General features: G+C 43.4%; 1 long non-coding RNA gene across 1 annotated transcript in view; it reads left to right on the top strand.

The window, feature by feature from the left end:
* Positions 1 to 12,247, top strand: part of LOC130706078 (uncharacterized) — a 96,333-nt gene that overhangs the window by 8,603 nt on the left and 75,483 nt on the right. Inside the window, exon 2 of the long non-coding RNA XR_009006474.1 lies at positions 1,451 to 1,561. This is a non-coding gene — a long non-coding RNA (uncharacterized LOC130706078). The remainder of the gene's footprint in view (positions 1 to 1,450; positions 1,562 to 12,247) is intronic.

The raw sequence follows: 12,247 nt of genomic DNA, 5'->3' as shown, positions 1-12,247 counted from the left end.
CTGTCCACTTCCGCCCAGCTTGGAGCCTCTAGCGCGCAGACCTCGCTCTGGAGCGCCCCGCGGCCCGGCAGACATTGTGTCCGATCTGCCTCTTCTGCATCGTGGCCTGACCGCTCCTCTTGTGCAATCCCGCTTCCTCCTTTTCTCCTTCACAAAAATCCTCTGCAGTCCTGTCTCCACACCAGTGTCTGCTTCCCAGAGAACGCAGCTGACTCCCAGAGTAGCTCAAGAAAGCCAGCAGCAAAGACGTGGTGTCAGGACTGGCTCGCTGGCCACCATTTGGGACTGAGGACACCAGCCCGAGCGCTCCGTGACCCGGGAGGAAGCCCAGCTGCTGGAAAGCTGCTGGTGGCGACTTGGGAGCCTCTTCTTGCGAAGGAAATGTCATGACTGATGGAAGCAGTGCACAGGACAGTGGATTTAGTGGTTGTCATTAAGTCATGGCGCTGTCCTTCCTAATGAAAAGCTAATAGTATTGAACAAATAATTGAAAATCAAATGTGAAGACCAGAGGGCCTCCTTGGTAGCCTAAAAGAGGCCAGTTTCCTCTCTCGGGAGAGGAGAAAAAAGCTTAAGACAAAACTAAGGATTTAGACCATAGTCACTGATCTTCAAAGACAATTGAAGGTTTAGCTGAAGCAGGCCTGTTACACCAAGCTCAGGGCCCTGAGATCAGGGTATCTGGGTAGATGCCTCTTGAGATTTTGATTCCCCACATTTTTTTTGTTATTATTATTCCTACACCTTATTTGTCAGAGCACTTTTAGGTTCACAGCAAAATTGAGTAGAAAGTACAGAGAGTTTCCACATACGCTCAGCTCCCTGCTCGGGCACCCAGACTCTTTTGAACGCTCTGAGCCTGCACAGGTGAACCCCTCCCGTGAAGAACGGGCCCTGCACCCACGGAGGGGGACAGCACGGCGCTCTCCACCGCAAGCCCACAGGGGTTCTCTCAGGATGTGCTCGTACCCCTCCTGTGGCTGCCAGGCCTATAGGCGTGGTTAAGTCACAACATCACCCGGACGGGGACTTATCAGACCTGCTAGAGGAATAAAGGGCCAAGGCCACAGAGGAACCGCAGGAATTAGTCAGCATGACCAACAGCCATGTAGGATGGCAGGAGACAGGGAGTCCTTGTGGGATCGCAGTGGGAGGTTTTCTGATCAAGGGGACTGGCAAATAAGATAGGACCAGGGAGAGGTTATTGACCTGGAGCGTTCTCTTGTGATATGGGACTTAACCCCCTGCCAAGAACCGCAGGGGAGGATGCAGAGATGGCTCCTAGCAGCCTGGAGAAAGCAGTGATCCATGTTGAACAGAACTGAAATTCCCGAATTGCTATGGCAGATTGTAGAGAACTGATTAAAAGGCGCAGAGAAGTGGGCCTGCTAGAGTGGTAATATTTTTGTGAGGCCAGGAAATCATTCAGGTTTTTTTTTTCCTTCCACAGGAAGGCTCAGGGGATACTGGGCACTCAAGAGGCTCACAAATTAACCGGTTAAGAGGACATCAGCTTCACTAGGAGCCAGCGGTGACTGTCGTGTGCAGACCAGGACTGAGGGTAAGAGAAGCTGTCCTAGAACCTTCCTCACTGATAGCAACAGAGATGCTGGGCCTGAAGCAAAGAAGCTAGTTACTGGCTTTTAAACACCGGAATCTGGGGGGGTGGGCAGGGTTCACAGTGATCATAATGACCATCAAGGTCAGAGAACAGCCAGTGCGGTTTCACCCGTGGAGAGGTATAGAAACAGCACATTCCAGACCTAAGATGACTGCTCTGGCCCATACCTGGGGGAATGAGCATTCTGCAATTAACATCTGAAGGCACAATGAAGCACCAGCTCAGGAGCAATGCTCTGAGGATGGGATCCCATCTCCCAGGATACATGCTACATACCGAATTAGAAACCCCTATATGATGCTTTGGTCCCCAGTAGGAAGAGTACGTTGGTTTAGGTGCAGGAGTAACGAGCACCAAATGACCCAACCTTACACCTCTGGGATCTATCAGGTTACAGGTCCATGTCCTCAAAGGAGGGCAGTAACCATAATGGTTAACGCTTAAGAAGCCCTTACTATGTGCCAGACACTTGTAAGTGGTCTGCATGTGTTCATGCATTTAATCCCATCAAAATATTGCCAGGTATTTTACTATCATTAACCTCTGGTTAATGTGAAACCAAAGCACAAAAAGGAAACTTGCCCAAGTTCACATATTTACTAAGCGTAAAACTCAACCACCACGAATACCAAAATTTATGATACAGTAAGTCAGACAGCATTCAGCTGATATTGAACAGCCAAGGTCTAACAGTCACACGAGATCTTGCAGTCAGGGCTTCACGGCCTGCCAGGGCTCAGTGGCAAGTCAAGATCTGTTTACTTATAATAGAGAAGCCGTGGTTTTTCTCCCAAATCATCAGAGCCCCGGCTGTTTCTCTCACCACAGGGTCTATTCAGCATCCGTAGGATCCACTGAGCCATAAAGACCAAATATTGCACCAGTGAGAGAGCATTCTTGTTCTCTGAGTCAAACGGGCTATTGTTTAGGGCCACTGCATATGGGTCAGTGCAACTCACAGATATTTAATTTATAACATATATTTTTTTAAACCAAAGAATGGCACTTTTTTTTTTTTCCATTTTAGAAGAGCAGATACTTTAGACCATAGGACACTCCTAAATCTTATGGAAGTGGAAGGTCTCTGTACTTCTGTGGCATTTATCTTCCAGGCTGTGGCACTCGTGTGCATCATCTTACCAAAGTAATAGGGACCCTGCTCTGTTTTCTATCTGCATGATGTCAGTAGGGTGATGTCCAGAGCACTGATGAGGTAACTACTCGTCCCTGCAGAATGACTTGGGACACAGAACTAGAAAGTTGATATAAACCTGTGGCAAGACAGTGAAGATGTATGGCTGTCTCTGTCACATGAAAACGAATTTCTGCTATTTACTGCTTTTGGAGATAGAGAAGAAAGCATTTGTCAAATCAGTGGGTGGTTAGGAAGGGCTATATTGATCTGTTCCAGTGAAGAGACCACATCCTGTACAAATTTGCAAGATCGAATCCCCACTTGATTAAATGTTGGATAATCTATTGTCATTCTCTGTAATCAATCCGTCTTTTTCACTAACCAAACTGGACAGCTAACTATGGAAGTGATGTAATCTTCACTCCTACATCTTTCAAGCCTTTAATGACATAGCAGATTTTTGTAATTCCAACAGGGCTGTGGTATTGCCTTTGACATATTCCAATTGTGGGCAGGAAAAACTCCAGAAGCTTCCATTTACCCATTCCTAACAATGACAGTAATAATAACGAAATCTTGTATCGCTTTTACTACCGTCCAGACACTATTTTGGGAACTTTATTTACATCTATTAATTCATCTAACTTCCTAACAATCCTAAGAAATACATGGTATTATCATCCAACTTTATAACAGGAGTTATCACAGTTCAGGGAGCCAATGTGGTTTCCATCTGTTGATGGAAATATCTACAGTTGATTTCTGTTCTTTGTTATTCATGGCAGTTATGTACTATAAAGTTGCCCCAACACTGGATTGGTGAATAGTGAGCCATTGCTCCTAGGGGAAAAATATATATTTAAAGTTGTGTGTGTGTGTGTTTTAAATCCTAAAAACAGTTTATCCTGGTCAGTGCTCTGTTCTTGATCTTACAAAAGTGAAAACAATCTTCAAAAGTGTTACGTGACTTGCCTGAGGCTGTTCACCAGCAGGCTGCAGAGTTGGGTTTCAAACCCCATTCAGCCAGCGCCAGAACCGGAGCTTCTCGCAGAGCTCTGCCCGCTGCTGTCTCCATCCTCCGGGCATCTCTATATGAGAACTGAAACAAGAAAATAGAGCCTCTCCTTGATGGACCTCAGTAGGGAATATGTATAACTGTGTAACTAACGATGCCTCCTGTTCTTAATGTCCGTGAATGCTGGCACAAGCTCTGCCAGTAGTGATGCTGAGGCTACACATAAATTTTACTGAGTCGGCAGATTCTCAAATAAGCCTCTGTGGATAATGAGGACCCACTGTATCTTCATTTTGCATTTGGTAATTGGGAAAATAACCATGGTTGTGTCCTCTGGTCAGAATTCTATTATCTCCTGACCCTAATGGGCTCTGCTCTCGCTAGACTGTACTCATAGTCACTGGCCTCAGGAATCAGGTAAGAGCAATTGTTGGATGGTACCACTGTCAAATGAATAAGTGTGAAGGATCTAATGCTCTACCTACTAGGTCTTCTGAGACAGCATTCATTGGAGAAACTTACAGAGATAAAAGCAATAGTGAGTGTGTGATCTTCTGTGGCCCTTAGAATTCTGGAACAGCACAGATGGATGTTATGGGTCCCAACATCTGACTGATGTTGAGAGAGGTACCCCAAATTTGGGGCTTTAGGACTTTTAAGCTCTAGGATTAGAGAAGTATCAGCCTCTCCCCTGGCATGATCAGAGGCTGGTGTTCAAGCCTTATAGTTACGATAGTAAAACAAGGCAGATCCTTGGTGTCCAAGTTTCTCCCCTGGTGTGATCAGGGGTCTGGGGTCTAGAACCTGTAGCCTGAGTCCACTCCGCCATCACTCTACCAGCCTGGGTTGCTGTAAACATGTTGCTAGAGCAGTTTTCAGGGAGATCTGCAGGAGGCTTTGCCTGCAGAGAATCAGAGGTAGATCGGCTAATAGCTACATTTGATCGTGAAGAACTGGGTATCTCCCTTTCCCTTCTTATGGTTATTCTTTTAAAAAAAAAAATTTGAAACATAGTTGATTTACAATGTTAGTTTCAGGTGTACACAATAAAATTTGATGTTTTTATAGATTATACTCCATTTAAAGTTATTATAAAATGTTGGATATATTTCTTGTGCTGCACATTACATCCTTGTAACTTATTTATTTTGTACCTAGTGGTTTGTACCTCTTCACACCCTTTCCCTATCTTGCTCCTTCCCCAAGCCATCTCCCCACTGGTAACCACTAGTTTGTTTTCTCTATGAGTCTGTTTCTGTTTTGTTATATTCATTTGTTTGTTTTTATGGTTATTCTTATTTTATGGTAGAGTCCTTTGAGGAATGCTAATAGGGAGACTCAAAGAATATTACTGGGCTGCTATTGCACAGATTTTCTTATGTATTCCTGACGTCTCCTTCAGTCAAAGGGCTCTGAGATTGTGAATCAGGCGAAGGGTTGCCGTTATCCCTGTGTCCAAGACAGACCTTTGTTCACCTGAACTGTCCTTGCTCAGATGTACAAATCAAGTAGGACTCGAATGGGCTCGCCATCAGTTTTCATCCTAGGAACCCCAAGTTATCTAGCCACCATCACTGATCTTGCAGACCAGACCGAACCACTCTGATTACCATGCAGTGCCAGATGCCTATGATAGTAACCACATGTCTCTTGCTCTTGGTGATTAAGCATGACCCTGTGACTCTGTCACCCCAGGAACTTCCCTTATCCATTGAAATCAGGGAGTCATTTCCATTTCAGCATCTTTCTCCAGCAGCTCTATAGCCTACAGACTGCCAGGAAAGATGTCTGACCTGCCGGCATTGTTCTCAGAAGGCACTGATGAACGCTCTGTCTTCAGGGCCCTCCCTGGCTCAAAGTGAGGAGGAGAGAAGCCAGCCACACCTGTTCAATTTACCCCAACCTATTTTACGTCCCAATATCTTTGGATTTCTTTACTCATGTTATCCCAAAATTTTTCTGCCCTCTCAGGTTGAGTTAGCAAGAGCCACCCGAGACCTTATTTTAGTCACTCAGTGAAACAGTTAGCATTATTTCCAGCTGTTGAAGTTCCACTGAATCCAGAATTCTGGCACTTATATAAAGAAATTCAGCCCAAACGAAAATTAGGTTTTCTCTCCTTGCTCAAGCAAGCACAAACATATCCCCCAGAATATGAGATTCTCAAGCAATGAGATTCTGAGTCTTTAAACAAGGCAGGAAGTTAGATCCTGGTTCCTTTACCCCTCTAAGTCATACTAGATTATCCAATTCCAATGCCAGGAGTTCCATTATTACCAGCCATGGCCCTAACTGTCTCACAAGATTCTGCTAAGGTTGTAAAGTCAACTGGTGTGGAAATCCACAACCTGAAGATATATACAACACATTTGCTCTTCAGCTATTTCAGTTCTGCTCATGAAAAGATGAGAGATTCATTTAGCAATCCTAGGAAGCCCCTGAGATTTCATCTATCCTTGGAGTCAAGAATTTTAAAAACTGGCTAATCATTGTCTTTCTTTAATCTTCAATCTTTTCATTGTCCATAGAATCAGCTATCCAACCCATAGCATCAATGCTATTTCTCAGCAGCGGCAAGCCAGCCCCTCACATCCTTGCCTTTGACGGACACCGCAGATGGTATCTGGTTTAGCTGTTTACCACTGCATGCCATGAACAAACACATTTCCATTCCTTAATACCATCTAGATGCCACACTGCCTTCAACCTCAGATGACCAAATAACCCATTTCAGGTGACTTCCAGTTCCCTGGGGTTTCTGACTGCCACTCTTCCTAATATCAATTTCTAAGTCCATGAAAATATTTGTATTCGGAAAAAAAAAGAAACCCCTCCAATGCTAGTGCAACTAGTCTAGAATCTCACATAAAAGGAAATCCATAAAGAGTACAGGCTTCAGAATCATTTAATCTCCCAAAGCAGAAATGTGTGCCAGGGCTCGGATTATTTGTTTCTTCTCTCTGCTTTGCAGAGTGCTGGATTCCTCCTAAAGCTATTTCACATCAAGGCTCTGGGAAGTATCAGTGCAGGTTCTATGGGGAAAAGAGTGACTTTCCTTGTCTCTGTGTGATGAATAAGAAGAAGTTAAGCAGAAGCCTCTAGCAGACTTTCCTCATGTTGTTTTGCCACATGAATGAGTTAAATCCTTTAATGTACGTTCATAATTGTGGATTCTGCTTATAAATAATCTTTTCTATTTGAAGCAGCACACTGGAGTAGGAATTTCTCTCTGGATTCTTTATTTTGCTACAACCGTGTGGTAAGTTCTATTAAAGCAGGCACTTTATAATTTTTTCACTGTGATATTCCTAGTGTTCAGTAGGTACTCAATAAATAAGTGTGGGATGAATGACAAGGCCTGCTCTTTGAGAAATCTTCCCTGTACCACCCAAAAATGCCTGGGGATGGACCATCCTAGCTGATACCTGCTATGCTCTGGATTTTAGAGTATAAAATATCTCTTTCCCTTGGTGTAATTTTTGTGAGGTTTATTTTCCTTTGCCTCTTGTGATCTGAGCGGTCCCTTAGTGGCCAAGGTTTGGATGTGGATAAAAAAGGAGTAAATGAAGCCTATTTTTAGCCTAGACTCCCTTACTCTGTGTAGTCTATACAAATGAAGTCACCTTGGCTCTTATGTTTCTGGCAAATGAGAGGGTGATCTTATACAAGAGTCACTTTAAGACAGGGCTCCAGGAGCTTCCCTGGTGGCGCAGTGGTTGAGAATCCGCCTGCTGATGCAGGGGACATGGGTTCGAGCCCTGGTCCAGGAAGATCGCACGTGCTGTGGGGCAACTAAGCCTGTGCGCCACAGCTACTGAGCCTGTGCTCTAGAGCCCGTGAGCCACAACTACTGAGCCCGTGGGCCACAACTACTGAAGCCCGTGCACCTAGAGCCTGTGCTCCGCAACAAGAGAAGCAACCGCAATGAGAAGCCCGCGCACCACAACTAGAGAAAGCCTATGTGCAGCAACAAAGACCCAACGCAGACAGAAATAAATAAATAAAATAAATATATATATTTTTTTAATCTTAAAAGAAAAAGACAGTGCTCCAAGAATCGTCAGATCTCCTGTTGTCTGCCTTGGTTAGCCAAGCTTCCTCCTCAAAAGGCCCTGTATGCACAAGTGTGGCAACGTAGGAAATATAGTACTTTGTATAAGCTAGGATTTTGTGCCAAAGCAGAACCCCAGTGAGTCAGGCTGAATCCAGTGGAAGCATTTTATTTTCTCTTATGCTAGTTAGGTCTAAATATCCTTGAGACAAGGAGGCTGTGATGCCTGTCCTTCTTCTCCCAAAGCTCTAACAAGCGTCTCAGAACTCACCATAACAGTGAAATGCGAAGCCCCACCTGCCCCAATGGGAAACAAACACAGAGACCATGTTTCCTCCACCTGTAAGTCACCACCCCAGCAAACGTGGCTGCCATGAGCACCCTGGAATCTGAACAATTCAAAACCTTGCCTTGCCTCCTTGAGACAAAGATGAGAGTAGAAAGGCCAGGGTTTCCTCCTTCCAGAAGCCAGTACCACACACTCGCAGGAGCCCAGTGCCCAAACACTCAGGATCTGAGGCCAAAGACTTAAAACAATTACAAGTATAATTTTTTGGAATGTCTCTTCTCCATATCTTCTTTGTGCCCCCGAACAACAGGGGGAAGCTCATAGAGAATTCAAGGCTCAGGATTCCAGCCATACATCCTTTTCCTTTCTCCTGGGGGGTCACATCTCATAGGAGAGAGAAATTCTCATTAGAATGTTTGTAAAAACATATTGTCATATATTTGGAAAGAGAATGACATAGCGTAAGATAGCTTTTGAATGACATATAATCTCTCTTCCTGACCCTGAGAGAACGTTCTTCAAGTCACTTAAAAAAACTTGTTGTGTGTAATCTTAGAGCTCTTTAGTAGAGGGGAGTTAGAGGTTCTGCTAGAAGCAGATGCTGAGTTAAGGATTCCAGGGCGACTTTTGGGAGGTGGTCTCAGGAAGGAAAGGGGATGACGTGAGCAAAGGGTATTTCAAGGAGCAGATTACTGTTCAGGGCTCCCGGCAGATGCTGTGGAAATCACGTTCCTGCTTCTACCGCAGAGGGAAGGGAGCTGGGTTATTTATCCCCCGATTGCTAAACATCATCTCCTGGAGGCTGCTCCAGGGGCATCACTCCTGAGGCATGCCAGAAAGAGCCCCTGGGCAGAGGTTTCCGGGAGACTCTAGGCTCAGTCCACAGGGGAAGGCGGGTGCCCAGGACGTGGAAGGAGCACCGAGAGCTCCTACACATAAACCACCTTTGGGTGACCTTGTCTTAGATGAACACTCCTAACCAGAGCACCCGCCTAAAATCTAAGTCCTTTGTGATAGCTTCGTGAGGCCATGAAATAGCAATGGTAATTTTCCGTCTTCACCAGTACAGCGGTTTCTTTACGTACAGTTCTTGCAGGGGACGATCTCGCCTCATCCTTTATGAAACGGTAATAAGGGTCCTCTTTGACATGAACCTATATTATTTTTTATAATTTATGGTGCTATGCAACATTTCTGTCCCCTCTCCTGAAAGAGGAGTAGTAGATACTATCGTTTTGAAGGTTTACTATGTCCCAGGCATTGCTTTCAGTTGCACCCATGGTTTAAATCACTAAATCCTCACATAAACCTGGGAAGGAGGTGCTAATGTTGTGCCCAATTTACAGATGAGGAAAAACAAGGAACTGCCGGGCTAGTTCAGGTGCCCCAGGTCAGAGAGCAGGAAAGGACAAGACGCACCAGCAGGCTGGCTTCAGAGCCTGCATGTGACCGTCATCTGTGGCCGGTATGCCCAGGAAGCATAGCACAACCGGTTTTGCATTCTGTTCTTCATATCGAATGTTCCAGTTTGATGCTTAGACTTTTGTGAGCTCCATGTTGCAATTCAGTCTCTGCCTGAGAGAGGGGATCTTCCTCTAGGACTGATAAGTCAGCCCTCTCACCTACCGTGTTTGTGCAGCTCGGTGCACAGTAAGAGACCTCCCACTTGGTCCTTATTGTCAACATCTAGTCTCGTTTAGCTGGTTTTGGTCGTGTTTTTTGTTTTAAACCTGTTACATATTAGATCTTCCTGTTTCGTGATAATATAAAATTAACAAAAGGATTAGAGAGTCCTCTGTCACTGGATTAAGTGCTCTTAGAACGCCTAGGGCTGCTATCTTTGTCCATTTCATTTAGATGATAAGAAAGGTAGAATATTTACCAAATTGCTATTTAGTCCTTATGGATAAATCTCTGGGATTAGAAATGGATTAAGAGATTTATGGGAAATGATAAACATTCCAAATGCCCACATTCAAAGGAAGATAATCGATACTAGAGGTAATAACATGATATACAAACTTCTTGAACTGTTGCACGTAAAAAACAGTATCACTGATAAAGTTCATCAGTAATCAGACGCTCATTATATTTCATAAAATGTATTAATTTTTTCCTTGATTATATTTTTACACTGTTGAAAAACAGAGTTGGGTGTTGGGTGTTTGAGAAATCAAGTTTACTTTGAAATGTAAGTGAGCCTGTCTACTACTCTTATTTCTGTATTCTGATAACAGAATGTGTAAACATTTTGGAAGGCTCCAGGGATTTTCAAATTTCAAACCTTTTTGCTGGGATGCCTTGAAGCATTTTAAAATGACAAATACTATCAGGATCCTTTTGGTTCCAAACGTTTTTGATTTATTCCCATGTTTAGACCAAAGAAACTTATTAAAACCTGGCAATTTACTTTTGACTTTTTAAACAAAATTTTTAAACTTTCCATGGTTATGGAAAAGAGCGGCAGTATGGCATTTTCCCTTTTGTGGCCATTTTCTAAGTATAACTAGAATCAAAGTTCTTTCATTATTAAAGAGGATAATGTGTCAGAAAACAGTTGTTGTTTATCTCGGGGGAAAATCAAGTAAAAAATTCTTAAAATATGGCAGCAGCTGTACTTTCGTAATGAACAGCCCAATTTCTAGTCAAGTTCATTCAGAAAATTTCCAAGAAAGTTTCTGACACTTCATTTCACTTTGATGAAATAAGTAAAAGAAAACTAGGTTTGTATACTACGGTGATTGATTCTCCAAGTTGCAGCCTTCTGGCAGCTCAATTTATATACCATGTTTGTTTCTGACACAACTGTCTTCAGAGTAATTCACCTCTTTTAAATTACCAGGAACTCTCCTGGCAACGCTTCCAGCTTTTCACAACTACATAATCTATACAGTTTACCATATCATAATTGTCCATTGTTCTGCTTCAGGTCAATATTTTCGCTGCTTCATTTTTTGTTTTGCCACTCACTTGAACAATCTGTAACATGTAAAATGACAAACCCATTTAAAATAGTCGTGCTGATAGTTGTTTGTATAAGGCAGGCAAAGTCTAGAAGAAAAGTTTGGGCAGTCAGGAATCACCCTCCAAACCCCGAGAAGATCAGCAAGCCGAGGAGTAGTTATCAATCCATCTGGAAGCAGATCACAAGGATCCCCACCTACTGGTACATGACAGCCGCGAACTAATGCTCGTACCATCAGGCAACGGGGAAACCCTCTGGGGTCATCCTCCTTCCAAACCCGTGCAATCTGATGACACGATAGATTCTATAGCCCTGACAGGTAAGAAACTCGAGAAGTCAGTAAAGGGGAGGCAAACAGGAACAGGGATCCCTTCCCGCTCCGCTTTGATCATCCCACAACCATTTGGTCTAATTTCCATGTGTTGTTTAGCTTCTTCCTATACCCAGAGGACAAGAAGACATTTTGCAGTATTAGATCTTGCTCATGGCACATATCAAAACCTCGGTAATGGATTTAGAATTTAATGACATATGGAGAAAAGGCTAACTTTCTCCTCAGATAACTCTTCTCAATGAAAATAAATTGGCTCATCTATCTACCTGTCTGCACTGTTGAGCACTTTATTGCCCTACGATTATTAAGATTTGTTTCCAACCAGCCAACCAACATTTCTTTTAGTTAGTTTTAGATTTTCTTGGGGTGGGAGATAGATTCTTTGTTTCTTTTTGGTTTTATTATTTTGTAAGACGGAGCATCTTTCCAAAGTAAAAAATAAGGATGTTCAGACAACATTAGCTCCCAAGCCTGCCTCCTTCTGTGCCCTTCCTTCCCAGGTAGGTGGGTATTTTCAGGTGCTTTGGGGTTAACCTTCCACTGTTGCTTTCTGAAAATACAAGCAAGTGTGCACACACACAAGCATACACAAATATGTGTGTACACACACACACAAATTGATTGTATCATAAACACTCTTCTGAACCTTCCTTTTTTTAATTTAAAAACACATCCTGGGATGACACATCGAAATGCATTTTATTTTACCATTTATTCAACCATTCCGGTAATGGTGGATATTTGGGTTGTTTCTTGTATTTTGCTGTTACAAATAGTGCTGCCATACCCTGTGCCTGCCTCATGTTTTTGTTAATTTTCTGCTAATTCTAATGAACT

Source organism: Balaenoptera acutorostrata, chromosome 21 (genome assembly GCF_949987535.1).
Source record: "Balaenoptera acutorostrata chromosome 21, mBalAcu1.1, whole genome shotgun sequence".
Lineage (NCBI taxonomy): Eukaryota > Metazoa > Chordata > Mammalia > Artiodactyla > Balaenopteridae > Balaenoptera > Balaenoptera acutorostrata.
This window is presented reverse-complemented; position numbering and strand designations above follow the sequence as displayed.